General features: G+C 41.3%; 2 long non-coding RNA genes across 3 annotated transcripts; both read left to right on the plus strand.

Annotated features, from left to right (window-relative positions):
- Positions 1-2,830: 2,830 nt before the first annotated feature.
- Positions 2,831-9,517, plus strand: LOC115148956 (uncharacterized). The gene is made up of 4 exons (XR_003866767.1): positions 2,831-2,952; positions 8,597-8,723; positions 8,808-8,926; positions 9,024-9,517. It is a non-coding gene; the product is annotated as an uncharacterized LOC115148956 (long non-coding RNA).
- Positions 9,518-10,421: 904 nt separating this feature from the next.
- Positions 10,422-17,319, plus strand: LOC115148958 (uncharacterized). Of its 2 annotated transcripts, XR_003866769.1 has the most exons (3): positions 10,422-11,453; positions 13,546-13,714; positions 16,743-17,319. It is a non-coding gene; the product is annotated as an uncharacterized LOC115148958 (long non-coding RNA). The 2 variants fall into 2 exon arrangements; XR_003866768.1 differs by lacking the exon at positions 16,743-17,319 and having other exon boundaries at positions 13,546-15,414.
- The last annotated feature ends 1,847 nt before the right edge of the window (positions 17,320-19,166 follow it).

Genomic DNA, 19,166 nt, shown 5'->3' on the forward strand with positions numbered 1-19,166 from the left:
TTGTTTAAGTAGTAAGGCTGAAGCAGCCGACGGCAGACAGAAGTCGGGGCAGGTGCATCTGCTACAGCCACTGATGTGGTTTTTCAACAGAAAGGCTCAGTGCAACATGGCAGTGTTGCCATTGTTTGTAAATGTCTCCGACCCCCATATCACACACTCACAAATTGTACATATATGTGTGTACATTGTACTATCAATTTGGGGATCATTTGTACATATCCACTGTATACATACGCAACTTTTCCTGTTTCAGTCATGTCTTTGGTCCAGTTCGCGTGAGTCAAACAAAAACACTCTAATCATTGGTTGACAAATAGTGCCTCCCAAAATGCAAGCAGTGGCTGCAAGTTGCAGCTGGTGGGAGCAACTGCAGAAAATTAAAGTCGACTTTAATTTTAGCCTACAATGCAAGGGACACTGTAGGCTACTTTTAGATTGATACTTTATTCCTTTATTCCATTGCTTAACATGCGTAATCCATTGCAGTTTTTTATCAATTGCCGCTCTTATCCATGCATTTTCATAATTTGACCATGCGTCTTGCTATAGGTTATCATATTAAAGGTTCCGTTAGTGAATTATCACTGATCAATGATTTGGAAGAAACTAATCCACAGCCGTTCTCCCAGCATGCCACATGTTTTTCCTTTGTTACTGTTTAGGCCTATACTAAAGGTTATTCACAATACAATATTCCAATAATATAAACACAACATATGTAAACATCCATGCATAAAGATCAACCCTGTAAAGATCAACCCTGTCCAGACCGGTTTGGATGAATGCATGGAGCCATTCAGAGATGCACTTTGGCTGCGTTTAGACAGGCAGGTTTTTAAAGTAATTTTTAAAAACTAAACTAATTGGTATTTTGACCAATCTGATCAGCTCTGAAAAAGATCTGATGTGAAAAGATATGATGTGATTGGTCAAAAGACCAATTAGTGGAAGAATATCAGAATTGGGCTGCCTGTGTAAACACAGCCTTTTATAGCCTACTCTGTTACTTAACCTGTTTCTGTTTTTAATGTGTGCATTAGGGCATAATGACATTTGTATTTTGTACCCACATCCAGATACTCAGCTTGTTTGTGTGGTGACCTTTTTAGGGATGGGAGAGATTTTCTGAATATTTATTTGTAAGGCTGTGGACAGGTCATGGTTAGTCTTAAATCGTTGGATAACAAAAGTAGGCTGTGTGAAGATGAACGGAAAGGCACTGGAGCGACGAACCACCCTTGCTGTCTCTGCCTGGCCGGTTCCCCTCTCTCCACTGGGATTCTCTGCCTCTAACCCTATTACAGAGGCTGAGTCACTGGCTTACTGGTGCTCTTCCATGCCGTCCCTAGGAGGGGTGCGTCACTTGAGTGGGTTGAGTCTCTGACGTGATCTTCCTGTCCGGGTTGGCGCCCCCCTCGGGTTCATGCCGTGGGGGAGATCTCTGTGTGCTATACTGGCCTTGTTTCAGGGTAGTAAGTTGTTGGTTGAAGATATCTCTCTAGTGGTGTGGGGGCTGTACCTCCTGTACTCCCTGTTCACCCATGATTGCGTGGCCATGCACGACTCCAACTCAATCATTAAGTTTGCAGACGACACAACAGTAGTGGGCTTGATTACCAACAACAGCGAAACAGCTTACAGGGAGGAGGTGAGGGCACTCGGAGTGTGGTGTCGGGAAAATAACCTCTCACTCAACGTCAACAAAACAAAGGAGATGATCGTGGACTTCAGGAAACAGCAGAGGGAGCACTCCGCTATCCACATTGATGGGACAGCAGTGGAGAAGGTGGAAAGTTTTAAGTTTCTCGGTGTACACATCAAGGACAAACTGAAATGGTCCACCCACACAATGTGGTGAAAAAGGCGCAGCAGCGCCTCTTCAACCTCAGGAGGCTGAAGAAATTTGGCTTGCCACCTAAAACCCTCACAAACATTTACAGATGCACAATTGAAAGCATCCTGTCGGGCTATATCAACGCCTGGTACGGCAACTGCACCGCCTACAACCGAAAGGCTCTCCAGAGGGGGGTGCAGTCTGCACAACGCATCACCAGGGGCAAACTACCTGCCCTCCAGGATACCTACAGGACCCGATATCACAGGAAGGCCAAAAAGATCAAGGACAACAACCACCCGAGCCACTGCCTGTTCAACCCTCTACCATCCAGAAGGTGAGGTCAGTACAAGGGCATCAAAGCTGGACCAAGAAACTGAAAAGAAGCTTCCATCTCAAGGCCATCAGACTGTTAAACAACCATCACTAATACAGAGAGGCTGCTGCCTACATACAGACTCGAAATCATTGGCCACTTTAATAAATGGATCACTAGTCACTTTAATCATGTTTACATATCTTACATTACTCATCTCATATGTATGTAATGCATTTTATACCATCTATTGCATCTTGCCTATGCCACTCGGTCATCGCTCATCCATATATTTATATGTACATATTATTATTCCATCCCTTTAGATTTGTGAGTATTAGGTGGTTGTTGTGGAATTGTTAGATTACTTGTTAGATATTACTGCACTGTCAGAACTAGAAGCATAAGCATTTCGCTACACTCACATTAGCTTCTGCTAACCATGTGTATGTGACCAATAACATTTGATTTGGGAGAGCTTGAAAATTCAAGCCCCTTGGGTGCTGCCATAGATTTACATTAGAAGTGCCCATCGAAGAAGACTCACCTGCAACATATAAAATGACGTCAAATCACGTTACATCTACCGTAGCTTTGATTGGACTGATCATGTTAACATCATACTTTCAGAATCTTAGCTAGCAAGCTAGACAAGCAGCCATCATCATGAATCAAGTCGACAATCTACTGGCAAATCCTTTTCATATGAAGAGAAATTATAGATAAAACGAATCGGTGCTCATCGACCATAAGCATTGTTGGAAATCGCAAATTCAACAATGAGTGGTTTGAAAGGACCGAGGTAAAGACAGTTTCAGCTTGGCTATTCGACGGCTATTCGCCTGTAGTTTTCCTTACGTCCACCAACAGCAGTTAGGAACCGTCAACATAGTGACAAATCACATTTTTAAAATTTCAATAGCTCTTTAACCATTACTCCAAACACTTTCAAAACTGGTTGTAGCTAACCCGATGGCATAGACACACATTGCACACCTTTTAGTTTGTCAATTTTCATCTCACATGGTTTGACATGAATTTTTCAAAATGTAGAATTTCAATAGCTCCTTGGTCATGTGACCTGGTGACTTCAAACAAGGTTCAGAATGTCCACTCGGTAGGTCTACACATTGCACACCCTTTAGTTTGTCCATTTTCATCTCACAAGATTTTAAAATAATTTTTCAAATGGTAGAATTTCAATAGCTCCTTGGTCATGTGATCTAATGACTTCAAACAAGGTTCAGAATGTCCACTGACTACCCTTCTATATTGCTCACCCGTTAGTTTGTCCATTTTCATCTCACATGGTTTTACATGAATTTTTCAAAATGTAGAATTTCAATAGCTCCTTGGTCATGTGACCTAATGTCCACTGACTACCCTTCTATATTGCACACTCTTGTTTGTGTACTTTCATTTCATGCTATTAGACTTATATCTGTAAGCTTTGCAGGCCTTCATTTTACATGGGTGTTAATATATATTTTTTGAAATCAACAAATGTTCCATCCTCGCAATAACTATCTTTCACATGGACACTGAAAAGATCCGCAAATGGCTGAATTTGGTATGGATCAAGGACAGGAGAGGTGTTCAAACAGGTGCTTAAAGGAAGGCGCACAGGTAGGCCTCATGAAAAACAATGTTTCATATGTTCTTTTTAATCCCAGTAATAGGCAGTGATTTGTCAGTCACAGTGAGCTTGATAACGTGATAGAATCCTTTCCATAGCATCACTTTCATATACTGTACATTAAGACAAATCCTTCTACATTGAGTATTAGAACACAGTTACATAACCTGATAATGACTTGATATTTGAGTGCATTCACAACAAGCCACCTGTAGACAACTTACAAAATGTAATATTGCATTTGAGGGTTTGTTTTCTGATGAAAATAGTTATTTGATGCATGGCCTACTATCTTCTAACTGGGAAAATAAATTCCTACGTCTTTCGTGAGTAAAATCCTTTTTCCAAAATTAATTTAGGTACATTTTTGTGAAGAGGTATGAGGGTTGTGATATGGGTCATTTAATAGTAAAATCATTTAAGGGATCAATACATTTCTATATTGCTTCCCCAGTATCTGCATGAACCATCAGGCCAAGTGTTTTTAGTTGACCCTGCTGGACAGAAAGAGAAGGAGGAATCGGAACACGCTGCATTCAAATTCAGATCTTAGTTATTCCATTGTACTGGATCTAATACATGTTACATACATTCATAAGTGTAATACTTTTTTATGACATACTGTGAAAAACTCTTGGCTGCTGGCTCTGTCACTTTCAGACATGCACAGAGCAGACTTGAACCACAGGGGTTCTCTGTAAAGAGAGAGTAATCCAAAAGGCAGAGACACACCCCTTGACTTTCAATTGGCACTGTTGACCTGTATGTATCCTCTCCTGATTGGCTCTGTGGTGCACAGTCTGGCAGTCTGACTAAAGTGCCAGAGGTATGAGGAGAGACATCCTCCTTTGTATTTATGAGAACAAATATTTCCTAACACTTTGGATCCTATTCTTGGACAGTTATAAGACACAATGCATCAATGCAAACATGTTTTTATTACTAATTACTGTCCATGAGTAACCTCAACCTTGTGGATCTGTGGGTATTTGGGCCTATAAAGTGCCAACTCAATTCTACCACTGACTAGTCTCTCATGCCCCTATGAACCGGGACACAGGGCAATAGTTTTTAATCTAAACCAGCCCTTTTTTACTGGAGTACACTAACCCCTAATTGGGGCTCTTTTCTTGACACATAGTAGCAGTTTACAGATAAGAAGTCAAGAAGAACAAAAAGTAGATTGTTGTAAGGGTGTATTACATCCTGTGCTGGCCCCATTGTCATACCCATTCTGGATTCTGAATGGTAAAATCACAGCTGAAAAATGCCTCTATGTATGTGTATACATTTTCTGCCAAGACAGAACTGCCAAAGGGGGTGGAGTTGCAATCTACTGCAGAGGCAGCCTGCAGAGTTCTGTCATGCTATCCAGGTCTGTGCCCAAACAGTTTGAGCTTCTACTTTTAAAAATCCACCTTTCCAGAAATAAGTCTCTCACTGTTGCCGCTTGTTACAGACCCCTCCTCAACCCCCAGCTGCGCCCTGGACACCATATGTGAATTAATTGCCCCCCGCTTATCTTCAGAGTTTGTACTGTTAGGTGACCAAAACTGGGATATGCTTAACACCCTGGCCGTCCTACAATGTAAACTAGATGCCCTCAATCTCAGCCAAATTATCATGGAACCTACCAGGTACAACCCCAAATCCGTAAACTCGGGCACCCTCATAGATATCATCCTGACCAACCTGTCCTCTAAATACACCTCTGCTGTCTTCAACCAGGATCTCAGCAATCACTGCCTCATTGCCTGCGTCCGTAATGGGTCCACGGTCAAACGACCACCCCTCATCACAGTCAAACGCTCCCTAAAATACTTCAGCGAGCAGGCCTTTCTAATCGACCTGGCCCGAGTATCCTGGAAAGATATTGACCTCATTCAGTCAGTAGAGGATGCCTGGTTATTCTTTAAAAGTGCTTTCCTCACCATCTTAAATAAGCATGCCCCATTACATTTTTTTTAAACCAGGAACCGATATAGCCCTTGGTTCACTCCAGACCTGACTGCCATTGACCAGCACAAAAACATCCTGTGGCGTTCTGCATTAGCATCGAATAGCCCCCGCGATATGCAACTTTTCAGGGAAGTTAGGAACCAATATACACAGGCAGTTAGGAAAGCAAAGGCTAGCTTTTTCAAACAGAAATTTGCATCCTGTAGCACAAACTCCAAAAAGGTCTGGGACACTGTAAAGTTCATGGGGAATAAGAGCACCTCCTCCCAGCTGCCCACTGCACTGTAGCTAGGAAACACTGTCACCACCGATAAATCTACGATTATCGAGAATTTCAATAAGCATTTTTCTACGGCTGGAGTTGCTTTCCACCTGGCTACCCCTACCCGGTCAACAGCTCTGCACCCCCCACAGCAACTTGCCCAAGCCTCCCCCATTTCTCCTTCACCCAAATTCAGATAGCTGATGTTCTGAAAGAGCTACAAAATCAGCTGGGCTAGACAATCTGGACCCTCTCTTTCTAAAATTATCCGCCGCAATTGTTGCAACACCTATTACTAGCCTGTTCAACCTCTCTTTCTTATCGTCTGAGATCCCCAAAGATTGGAAAGCTGCTGCGGTCATCCCCCTCTTCAAAGGGGGAGACACTCTAGACCCAAACTGTTTCAGACCTATATCTATCCTACCCTGCCTTTCTAAGGTCTTCGAAAGCCAAGTTAATAAACAGATCACCGACCATTTAGAATCCCAGAATACCTTCTCCGCTATGCAATCTGGTTTCCAAGCTGGTCATGGGTGCACGTCAGCCACGCTCAAGGTCCTAAACGATATCATAATTGCCATCGACAAAAGACAATACTGTGCAGCCATATCCATCGACCTGGCCAAGGCTTTCGACTCTGTCAATCACCGCATTCTTATCGGCAGACTCAACAGCCTTGGTTTCTCAAATGACTGCCTCGCCTGGTTCACCAACTACTTCTCAGATAGAGTTCAGTGTGTCAAATGGGAGGGCCTGTTGTCCGGACCTCTGCCAGTCTCTATGGGGGTGCCACAGGGTTCAATTCTCGGGCCGACTCTTTTCTTTGTATACATCAATGATGTCGCTCTTGCGGCTGGTGATTCTCTGATCCACCTCTACGCAGACGACACCATTCTGTATACTTCTGGCCCTTCTTTGGACACTTTGTTAACTAACCTCCAGACGAGCTTCAATGCCATGTAACTCTCCTTCCGTGACCTCCAACTGCTCTTAAATGCAAGTAAAACTAAATGCATGCTCTTCAACCGATCGCTGCCCGCATCTGCCCATCCGCCTAGCATCACTACTCTGGACGGTTCTGACTTAAAATATGTAGACAACTACAAATACCTAGGTGTCTGGTTAGACTGTAAACTATCCTTCCGAACTCATATTAAGCGTCTCCAATTCAAAATTAAATCTAGAATCGGCTTCCTATTTTGCAACAAAGCATCCTTCACTTATGCTGCCAAACATTCCCTCGTAAAACCGGCTATCCTACCGATCCTTGACTTCGGTGATGTCATCTATAAAATAGCCTCCAACACTCTACTCAGCAAATTGGATGCAGTCTATCACAGTGCCATCCGTTTTGTCACCAAAGCCCCATATACTACCCACCACTGCGACCTGTATGCTCTCGTTGCCTGACCCTCACTTCATATTCATCGCCAAACCCACTGGCTCCAGGTCATCTATAAGTCTTTGCTAGGTAAAGCCCCGCCTTATCTCAGCTCACTAGTCACCATAGCAGCACCCACCCATAGCACGTGCTCCAGCAGGTATATTTCACTGGTCACCCCCAAAGCCAATTCCTCATTTGGCTGCCTTTCCTTCCAGTTCTCTGCTGCCAATGACTAGAATGAATTGCAAAAATCACTGAAGCTGGAGACTCATATCTCCCTCACTATCTTTAAGCATCAGCTATCAGAGCAGCTTACAGATCATTGCACCGTTGTTATTTATTTTATTTAAATATTTTTTTGTCCTTTGCACCGCAGTATCTTTACTTGCACATTCATCTTCTGCACATCTCACTCCAGTGTTTATTTGCGAAATTGTAATTATTTCGCCACAACGGCCTATGTATTGCCTTACCTCCCTAATCTAACTTCATTTGCACACACTGTATATAGACTTTTGTATTGTGTTTTTGACTGTACGTTTGTTTATTCCATGTGTAACTCTGTGTTGCTGTTTGTGTCACACTACTTTGCTTTATCTTGGCCAGGTCGCAGTTGTAAATGAGAACTTGTTCTCAACTGGCTTACCTGGTTGATTAAAGGTGAAAAAAATAAAATAAAAAATACTGTATGTGGGAATGTCTTATGTCCGTCCTACATATAGTGTTGGTACATGGAATATTCCTCAACTGCATATATCATAAATTGCTATTGCAAATAGAAGTATTATGTTCAACAACTGACATTTTCAGATATTATTTTGACAAACACACTTTGGTGCTTACAATTCATTCTCTATTGTCATAGATTTGGTGGGCACTGTCATCTGTGATCTTTGTGATATGACTTTCTTTAAGCACGTACTGATGAAACTGTCACTTAATATTTTTTTCTTAAAGTCTACAAACACTCTACATTTATTCACTCTGTGATAGGGTTGGATTCTATATGATACTTTTATTATTGTCCTGTAAATGGTTCAGTGCCTATAATTTAGGCTGTGTGTAGAATGGGGCATAAAGGAAATTACCTCTACTAATAAATGACTACTAGATTATAGTGATAAGGAAAACAGCATACAAATTTAGCTCGTGTATCCATTTGCCTATAACTAATCATAATTCCATTCTTTTTACATAAAAAAAAGAGAATACTTCAAAACGAGAAGCTCCTGCCATGGAAAAGACGACTGGGTGGACATAAAGTGGAAAGGAGGGGAAATAACTCACACCGTGCAGCAGGACACCTTCAGCTGTGGGGTCTTTGTAATGCAGGTTTGATAGTTATATTTTCAGTAATGAATGGTTAGCTGTTATGTGACAATTAGGTCAAAAACTGTATTTTATTTTTTGGTGTAGATGGCCAAGGAAGTTGCACAGAACTTCCCCAACATCCCCTCCCAAATCGATATGGAACCTTCAAAAACACATGGAGCAACTGCGAAAAGAAATGGCTGAGGATATACTAAAAATGTCTGGTAAGTAATGACATTTAATTCAAAGTAAATGTAAATTCTTTATTTTTATGTAGTTGTGTGGGACAGCCATATGTTCAGTTCATGCCCATGATTTCAGAGTTCAACAAAGCCAACAACTGCTTTATGTGTTCCACTGATAAAGAACCTGGATGTGGCCCAAAGATTGACTGGGTTAGTAACTTTATTTAACATGTTTATAATCTTTTGACAACAGTGACAGCATGTAAGACAATTTATGATATAACACAATGGATGGCTAATTCGTCATTCATCAAACTGCATTGATATTTGATATTATTTATAACGTGTTACGCTTTGTTTAGATTGAATGTTTGCATGCCAACGGTGGTTCCATGTGCTGTGCCTAGGAATGAAGACAAAAGAGTTCAACAGAGTAAAGAACACAAACTGGAAGTGCAGGCTTTGTTGTTGAAAATGTATGCTATACCCCATCCACACTGAAGAGGCACTGAAATGTATATCAACCAGGGATAAAGAGAAAGTTAACACTGTGAAATGTTTCATACTTAATTGAAGTTAAGTGTCTGTTGACATGTTGGAAAAGATTAAAGGTCTACAATTTCTGCTTAATTTGTCAATATTACATTTTTATTCATTGATTTACTGGCCACCATTACTGTGGTTACATGTTCAGTATATGTATTGACCAGCAAACCCACTGCAGCCTACCTCACTAGCTCACTCTCCATCCCTGTTTGGACAATTACTAGCATGACTCTCGTACTTTGCCCTTTTCCTTTAAGGTGATATTAAGGGTAGTCAGTGGACATTCTGAACCTTGTTTGAAGTCGCTAGGTCACATGACCAAGGAGCTATTGAAATTCTACATTTTGAAAAATTATTTTAAAATCTTGTGAGATGAAAATGGACAAACTAAAGGGTGTGCAATGTGTAGGCCTACTGAGTGGACATTCTGAACCTTGTTTGAAGTCCCCAGATCACATGACCAAGGAGCTATTGAAATTCTACATTTTGAAAAATTCATGTAAAAACATGTGAGATGAAAATGGACAAACTAAAGGGTGTGCAATATAGAAGGGTAGTCAGTGGACATTCTGAACCTTGTTTGAAGTCAGTAGGTCACATGACCAAGAAGCTATTGAAAGTTGAATGTAAAAAAACGTTCTGTGTTTATGCTCCCTAACTAATTCAACTTGGAATACAAAATGCTGCTCACGTTTCCACATGTTTATTAGCTTTGGAAATCGAATTAATGTCCAAATCGTGAAAATAAGACCTGTGCAATGTTGTGCACAATTTTTCCAACATCAGACACTTATTTGGAGTCTGTGACTCAAGTTCTTTGAAAGCGCTAATATCCAACTTGAAACTATCTTTACCTCGGTTTTGAAAGGAATCAGTGGCTAACTGCAAGCTTTGCAAAGCAATCACTGGACTGCTATTCAGTGGAGAGGGTGTGTGGTCCAAGTCTGGGTTTAACGAACACCCTCTGTGTTCTGTTAGACACGTAACTATTTTTACACAATATAGCAGGGGGTGTAAAACCATAACACATACGTTTTTCCAGCAGAAGACTATGATCGTTAACGTCAAAAGCCACACTTAAGTCTAACAAAGCAGCCCCCACAATATTTCTATCATCATTCCTCATTGGGAGTGGAGACTGCTTTGCAGGAGGCTGCTGTCTTCGGCTTCCATTGCTCACGAAATGCGACCATCATTGATTGTTGTGCTCCTTCGACTCCACTATCAGATGGGGGAGGAGAGGCAGAAGATGGCTCCCCTGGCGAACAAACTCCGGGCAACACCGGTCAGTCGGATAACGACAAACGATAAGACAGAGATGCATCCAACATGTGCGAACGCCGTCCACCCACCGGCGTAGAAAAGGTAAATATTCCACTCTGCGTTCCCCCCAGTTTCTTACGTAGGCTGGCAACCTGCGTGATCAAGGAAGCCACTTCAAGCCTATAATCCTCGGCAAGCAAACAATTGCTGCATTGGAAATCTGTGATCCAGTTTGTCCCGAAACAACATGTAGTAGATACAGCGCTGGAACCGTTCATTTACTTCTTCAGACAAAGAGGCCTCCATTGGAAAACTCATCTGGGACTAACTTTGTTAGCTTGATGGCTAAGGTTAGCAGTTTAGCTAGGTTAGCGGCTCTTTCGAGCAAACTATAACCTGTCAGTTAAGCGGGATTCCAGGACAAGAAATAGCGGCCCTAGCTGTTAAAAGCTAACCGCGTTCCGTAATCCATGGAAAAACGAGTTAGGCATTTATATTTAACAAAGATTGGTTGTTTTAGTTAAAATAACAAACCGAGTGTTTATAGCATACAGTGTTTATAGCATACAGTGTTCAGCTGCGCACTCTGATGACGTAGATAAGGTATGCCATCCATTAACACTAAGCTCTAAGTGTAAGCAAACGAGCTGCGACGACATAGGCCTTTGTTCAGCACTTTCAAACTGGACACCGACAGAAATTCAGATCGGTGTTAGTTCAGATAAAATCAGCAAGATGTTGAGGCGTTTACTGCAAGGTAATTTAGATATTCAATTTGGCACCGGCTGCCATGTGTTACCACATCGAGAGTATTGAAATACTGATGGTTTTGAGAGAGAAATGCGGTTACCCTACCATTTTAAGTATTTTATTATGCCTATGTGGTCTAAAAAGGAAGGGAACAATCACGAGGATCCACTTACAGACAATAGGCCTATACAGACGCAAAGACAGGGCATTGCGCAATCAACACAACCCTCGCAAAATCAACTTGAATTACATGGGTCTATTGCTGAACTTTCTCTGGAAAACATGGTTACAGACCGAACAACATTATAGTATCCCCTCCTTTTAGAGAAAAGCATATGAGCTAATTATAATAAACACAATAAGCAAAACAAAGAAATGCATCATTCCAACATTGCCTACAATTATGAATTAGATACTGAGATAAACCTATATAGGCAATATAACAAGGGAACGATGAGAGGATAAGAGGCAAGACGTAATTTCAGTTAAGACATTAATGAGCGAGCTCAGATGGACAATATGCCTATTTGCTCAGCACTTTTGAAATGGACAGCGACAGAATTCAGAACATGGGCCGTTCTTACAGTATTCTCCCTGTACACCAAGTCAGAAATGTAGGATAAATAACAGGGGCATATAAGCAGACAATGAAAGCTTTTACAATATTCGATTATGACATTTTTCTAAAACTGGCTAAAGGCTACGTTTTTTTTGTTCTTGTTTATTTAACCTTTATTTAACATGTGCACCACTAAGTCAGAACTGTAGGCTATAGGCTAAGATCTGAGAGGGAGAGGGAGACTAAATGCTTAGGGTGAGACACATGGGCTACTAACAGCTTACTACACAACACTGTCTTAGCTACAGTATACATATATCCCAGACATATTACATCATTTATGCAGCAGCATACAAGACAGGCTTATTTTTGGACCGTTGTGCTGTGCTCACTTGAACAGGAAGGTGGCCTGGCAGACCTTCTTGTGGGCACACTTTGTCATCAAACTTTGTCATTAAAGTTTGGCATTCTCTAGACATATGGTACTTTCAAGACAACTGGGAACTCAGGAAAAAAACAAGGTTGAATCATGACGTCAGTGATCTTCAGGTCTTAAAGTCGGAGCTCTAGAAAGAGACCAGAGTTCGCGATTTGGAATTCCGAGTTGGATGACCGTTCAAAGTGTATTTTCCCAGTCTGAGTTATTTTTTTCCCGAGTTCCCAGTTGTTTTGAACACGGCAGAAGTCATGCTGGATTGACAGCTGGCCAATGTATTCAACCTTTTCTGTCCCATGGTGTTGCGTGTGAATGTTTATCCTTTTAAGCTTGGAAAAGTAACTCTTTCAGACAGCTGTTTTAAATACTTAAACCCAGACTTGGACCACACACCCTCTCCTCGAATAGCAGGCAGGGGAAGCAAAATAGTGATTGCTTTGCATTGCAGTTTGCCACTGATTCCTTCCAAACCACTCATTGTTGAATTTGGGATTTCCGACTTGTTGTTTAATGTTTATGTCCAATGGCGATGAGCACCGATACATTTTATCTATAATTTCTCTTCATATGACAAGGATTGAAAAGTATTTGCCAGTAGATTGTCAACCGTATTCATGACGATGACTGCTTGTCTAGCTAGCTACCTTGCTAGATAAGATTTTGAAAGTATGATGTTGACATGATCAGTCCAATCAAAACTACCTTAGATATAACATGATTTGGCATCATTATATCTATGGCCAATGACCTTGAGCCTTCGTGGATGAGCACTTCTAATGTAAATCAATGGCAGCACCCAAGGGGGATTGAACTGCCTAGCTCTTCCTGAAGATTCTGCAGTGATGTAGTGCCCCCATGAGTGACAGAACACTGAGCCAATCACGGCGCAACTAGAGAAAATTAATAACACCTACGCTCTATGCTCTCGCTGGCTGCCCCTCCACCACAGAAATCACTGAGCTAGGCTGAAACGCCTCCATGTTTGTATGCGGCTTTATTAACTCAAGGATTATTATTCATGTTTTTACATTGTTTGCAAACTGATATGCATGAAATAATGCCAAAATAACATGCAAATTGTTTTTGTTTCTTTTAGCTAAACAGGTAGGGTGGGTCGCCACTGGCGTGCGCACATAGGAGGTCCTGTGAAAAATGTGCCCGCCTAGGGAATTCAAAGGCCTGTCTAACTGATTCGCCAGCCCTGCAACATGGTGTCCCATATTAAGTACTACTGCTTGGATAGATAGGAGGTATAGGGGTTGCAAGCATACAGGTATAGATTCTGTACTGTATCTAACTCTATGATTCCAAGTCATTACTTGACACTGATTGTGCAACCCAAAGACACATCATGTGTCACACTGTCACACACTGTGAACAGACTGTGTGAAGCACCTTTTCTCCTCATAGGCAGTACTCAAATGAGTTGGACTTACGTTGTGTTGCTGAAGTTATGTTGCTGAATTGCGTCCAGGTTATCTTCTTTCTCCCAAAGTGTGCACTTCTATACTTTTTTTCATGGATTTAGCAATGGAAACTCCCTCCTTTCAATGCTTACACCAATCCTTTGCTTTTCAATTCATGACAAGAAGTGCACACTTAGGGAGAAGGGTGAAGAATTGGGACGTAGCCTTTGTGTGCTCTCTCAACCACCTCCTATGCTAACAAAAGAACATACGGGATACTCTACGGCATGGCATTTAATTCTATTCATATTGAAGTCCCATTCTGTCTCACTGAGTTCTTCTATATGACATGTTGCAAGTGTGGAGGAAATTAATTGATTACATAATATGCTGTTTAATTAGACATACTATGCTGTTTTTTTACTTAAAAATTGTCCATGGTTAAATTCTAGTATTTTTTGCTGTTACAAACTTGTCTTGTGTGACTTAGTCATAAATCAGAGCGTACAGATTTAGGAGCCGTTTGGGTACGACTGCAGTATGCGACCTGTGTTTACAATCGGCAGGAATTTAGCTATGTGGGAATTGCAGGGAGGAACATAGAATGGTGGCGATATCATTTATCTTGATCTGCACAGATGAGCTAAACTACTTTTAACAACTCTGTTCACCGGCCGGCCCTGTTTATGCACATCTGCTAACTGTCACATAGATAAGAGGATGTACTTTCTATAAAAGGAATGAGCCAACTGTTCATTGGGCTTTCAACTCTGAACTATTTGAGTAGTATTATTGATTACTCCATTGTTGCAAATCTTGCTGTTTGAAGAAATCTACAGTCTCTCTTCATTTGTTAGAATTCCCATCACAATTTGGCAAAGACATAGGATGGCTAACTCCGTCTACTGATCGTTCCCGGGGTGACCGAGGTTATCTGCGCACAGGGGCTGCGTTAGACATGGCTCGGGGAGCCCACACTTAGCGGAGCAGAAAGGGACCTGCCTCGAACCCGGCAGGGAGCGTTAGGATGGATAAGCCATCCCGAACATACAGAGTTAAGGGTGAGACTGATTTTCTTTCAAACATCATAGAAAAACCTGTTCTGGGAACAGATTGTGCACTTTAGGTCTTTTGTTGGAGCAAAAGACACCCCTAGTTAGAAACTCAGTTATTTCTAATAGGGGAAGTCCTATAATTTTTAATTAGGAACTCTGTTGCAGCAGAGATATCTTTAATTAAAGGAGAAATTCTGGGACGACTTGCCCTGTTGGAGCAGGGTAGGGGGGTTCTCTGTTGAGCACAGAAGCGGACATGGGATGACATGACATGGTTACGAGTTATGTGATCCCAGGGCACAATCCTGAGATAGAAGTTAGAAAAATATTCCTGCAGGTTAGAAAACATTGTGAAAGAAAATAAATGAATCAGTGGACTGGTAAAACAGTTGGTTATGATTGGGAAACCAGCTATAAATTTAAACCCTACACGGATATTTGCATTGGAGGAACTGCCATGTGGGTACAAAATGTAAAATTACATAGAGTGATTAAAAAATATTTTGAAGGAGTGTTTGTTTTTGTTTCCTGACTGTGTGTGTGTATTGACGAGAGATTTGTATTATGGATGGACGAGGGACCCTAATTTTGGTAATATGTGTTGTCAACAACATTGATATTTGAAGCGTGAGAATGGTATAAGATATTAGGTCTCCCATATTCTCCAGTAGTAATTTGGCCGAAGCTTCAGTATTGGTTCTAATACAAGGTATCAGGTGCCGTGACCAATCAACAGGCACAAATACCATACCTACTCTCCGGGGAAGTGGGTATCACTACCTTAGAAAATGGTTAAGATTGGCATATATTAAAACCGTGAATGAGGAAATCTAAACACCCTGGACACCGTTGAGAGAAGCACAGAAATAACCACCATTGAAATGTCATCCATTGTTTCTGACACTCCCATAAAAGTAGGAATAGAAGAGGTAAACTATAGCAAAGCCATAGAGGCACTAAAAGAAGTGTGAGAGCATTCTACAAATTCGGCTCGAATATGAAAATAAATCTAATCATGGATGCAATTGGGCAGCATTTCCCTGCTGACAGAAAATTCCAATCTAATAAAGAATTCAGAGATGCCATTGTGAGTTGGCACAATGACATAAGAGAAAAATGTGAAACATCTAAAAGAGCTCAGCTGTGATCTCGCAAACAAACACCAACCAGACAACGATTGGAATCCGTTTGGATGGGTTCAGTCATTATTTGGTCTTATTGGAGCTACAATATTCCATTGGTTGATTTATGCCCGCTTCGCCTTCATTGTGGTTTTCATTACTAAATGATAATAACTTTGAACATGTGTGCGTTTCTAACAAAGTAAGTGCCTTATTACATTGTAAAAGTTTCTGTATGTCGTGTTATGTTGTTTCTACTATAGCTCACAGTATGTATGGAGCATAATATATGTGTGTATTCCTTATAACTGCGGACACGCAAGGTAACATTACTATTTTCATAACCTTTATGGTGTTTGAGTAAATCGTGCATATGTAGCTACCTACATTCTTCTATTAGCTCTGTAAAACAATGATAATTGTGTCGGAGAAGTATTAGCTTGTGTTGTCTTTTGAAGCTACCCTGGTCTTATGACCATGGTTTGTTTTCAATTGGCCTGTTTAGCATAGCCCTGTTCTGCTCTGCCCTGCACCCTTGTGGAGCTCAACAGTTACTGTTTCTTACTGTTATATGACTCATATTATTGATTTTGTCAATGCAATTTAATAATTTTTATAGCAGTGTTGTTATGTTACTTCTTTGTAATATTGTTTTATTGCTATATCCTGATATTGTATTCTAATTACTAATAGTTACTCTTTTTATTCTGTACTTTCAGAAACCACACATACAAACAGTATTGAACATTATTTGCCGATATCAACTGGAACTGGACATCTTTCAAGCTGAAGATTGAGGCCAGCTTTTGTATGCTAGCGTACACTCCTAAACAGTACTGGATGAAAACACAGCAAGAAAACACTTGCTGGAAGAGTGTGGGACTGCTGTACCAATTGTCCACATTCAAAGTGTGTCCCTTGCCGAGATGAGAAGCCAGCGTGGTCATCACCGTGGAACCGGACACCCCAAGCCCCTCATAATCTTGGATGTCAGTGGTGGATCCTGTGTAGACTATCCTGGACAAATCCTGTCTTCACGTCGCACATAACAAAGCACTTGACCCCAAACCTGTGCCTTTTGGGTGGAATATATTGACAGAACGCCAGCCTACCCTTCCATAACATCAGGGACTCATCATGCATAGCTCCTTGTATGGCACAAAGACCCTACCAAATGCTAATGTCAGGCTGGTAAGAACATTAAGTATTTTGGTGTAACGGGTCATTTAGGTTGGCAGTAGAATTGTTGACGAAATGCAGGCATCGCATCAGAAATAAGAAGCGTGCTTGGGAAAAGAGGGTGGCAAAGAAGGGAGTTGCGAACATAGGATCTGTGCTCCAGTATTCTCTTAGGGAGTTATTCTTTACTATTCCCATGAGAAGGATTGTCACCAGGAAGGTATGCAATTCACTAATTGTGATTGTCACCCTTTTAGCGAGTTTCCCCCTCCCTCCTGGCTCTCTCTTCTCCTGCAGCTCCCAAGGCATAGTGGTTGGTCTCCTCGAGTATGTCTCCCACCAGCTCCTCTGTCAGAAACAGCTTGAAGCACTCTGCCTCAGAGGGAAATGGCAAGGGGCTTTGCACTCCAGACTGGGACTCATCAAAGCAAACAGCAGTGCCAGGAAATGGCTGGCAGCCTTCCAGCTACCACAGACCTCCTGTACATTAGCCACTGTCGGTCTGCCTCCATCAACACCAGCATCTTCAAAGGGACCTCAGGCTTCGTCAGGGGACAAGGGGTCCTCAGATTCAGGGTTCTCAATGGCTAGAAGGTTGGGGGGCAGCTCCTCGTTGTCACTGTCAGAATCTGATTCCTGACTTTGATACTCATTGTCAGAATTGTCAAAAAAAAAATCTGCATTTGTGAGTTGTCTCCTTTTGAAAGACATTGCTGATGCTACAGCTTAGCTCACTAGCTACATACATAAAGAACAACACTGAATCGCTCAGAGTGGGAGTGAGGTTACATAATTGACTGCCGACACGCGCCACTTGTATCGATACATCACTATCAGAAAATGTGTTGTGTGGTAATTATTTATTTATTTACTGTTTTATTCACATTTTCAAGTACTGGTGACAAATCATGCATTCGGATTCTTGCATAGATTGTAATGGACACATATTATGTGTGTAAAATACTTTTTTGAAGGTTGTACTGATTATGATGAGCTAAGCTAATTCCAGCTATGTGTGGAGCCATGTTTGTTGAAATACAATGCATTCTGGGTTTCACATAAACGTCTGTCGGACCAAGGATGTTATAACAAAATGAGGTGAGGGAGGGTTCACTCACTTTTTGAGTAAACTTCTGGAAGTGAATGATGGGATGTGAACGATGGTAGACGACACACCCCCTTCAACATGCATACTATAAACAGACCAAACTCATCTTGTCTCCTCTTATTATCTTTGGTTCATGAGAAAAAACAAACATGGTGGCGTGCACAAACTACCCATTGTTGGATTAATTTCAATTTCTAGAAAGTGTTTTACTCAATTATTTAGATCAATGGTGAGCTCACCCGTGATGTGATTATTTTTATATACTAATTGCTATTAGCTAATTCCTGCTGTAGTTTCTGTCAACCGAGAGTTATGAAAATATGAACGCTTATGTTATGTCAATCTTTCCACAGTTAGCACTAGGATAAATGTAGCCTACATTTTCTGGTTTGGATGACTGTGTTATGTTGTAGCTACTTCTGTGAATGTCTGAACATTGCATCCAAAAATAAACTGGTCACATTCTGGACATAACTTTATAAGGACTGTGTTTGTGCAAAATGTTTCTGTGAAATAAACAGTGTGGCCAGCTCAAATGCTGACTGTTGCATCAATCGAAACTGGACGTTCTAAATAAGCATTCTAATCACATCGGTTTGAGCGTACGCTGCAGGGACCACTGTAGAATGATCACAACCGTTTGTTGGTTGGTGTGAAAAAGTTAAGGGTCACTACCATCATGGTGACCAGTCTTCTACTTTCCCTCTTTCCTCTCATGTTAATGCTTGTTTGATGGAAATGCTCGTAAGTAATTTCCTATTAGGTTGGGACTTAGTCTCAAAAGGGAGGATATGTGGAGGAAATGTATTCATTACATACTATGCTGTTTAATTAGGCATACTATGCTGTTTTTTAC

This window comes from Salmo trutta, chromosome 15 (assembly GCF_901001165.1).
Source record: "Salmo trutta chromosome 15, fSalTru1.1, whole genome shotgun sequence".
Taxonomy (NCBI): domain Eukaryota; kingdom Metazoa; phylum Chordata; class Actinopteri; order Salmoniformes; family Salmonidae; genus Salmo; species Salmo trutta.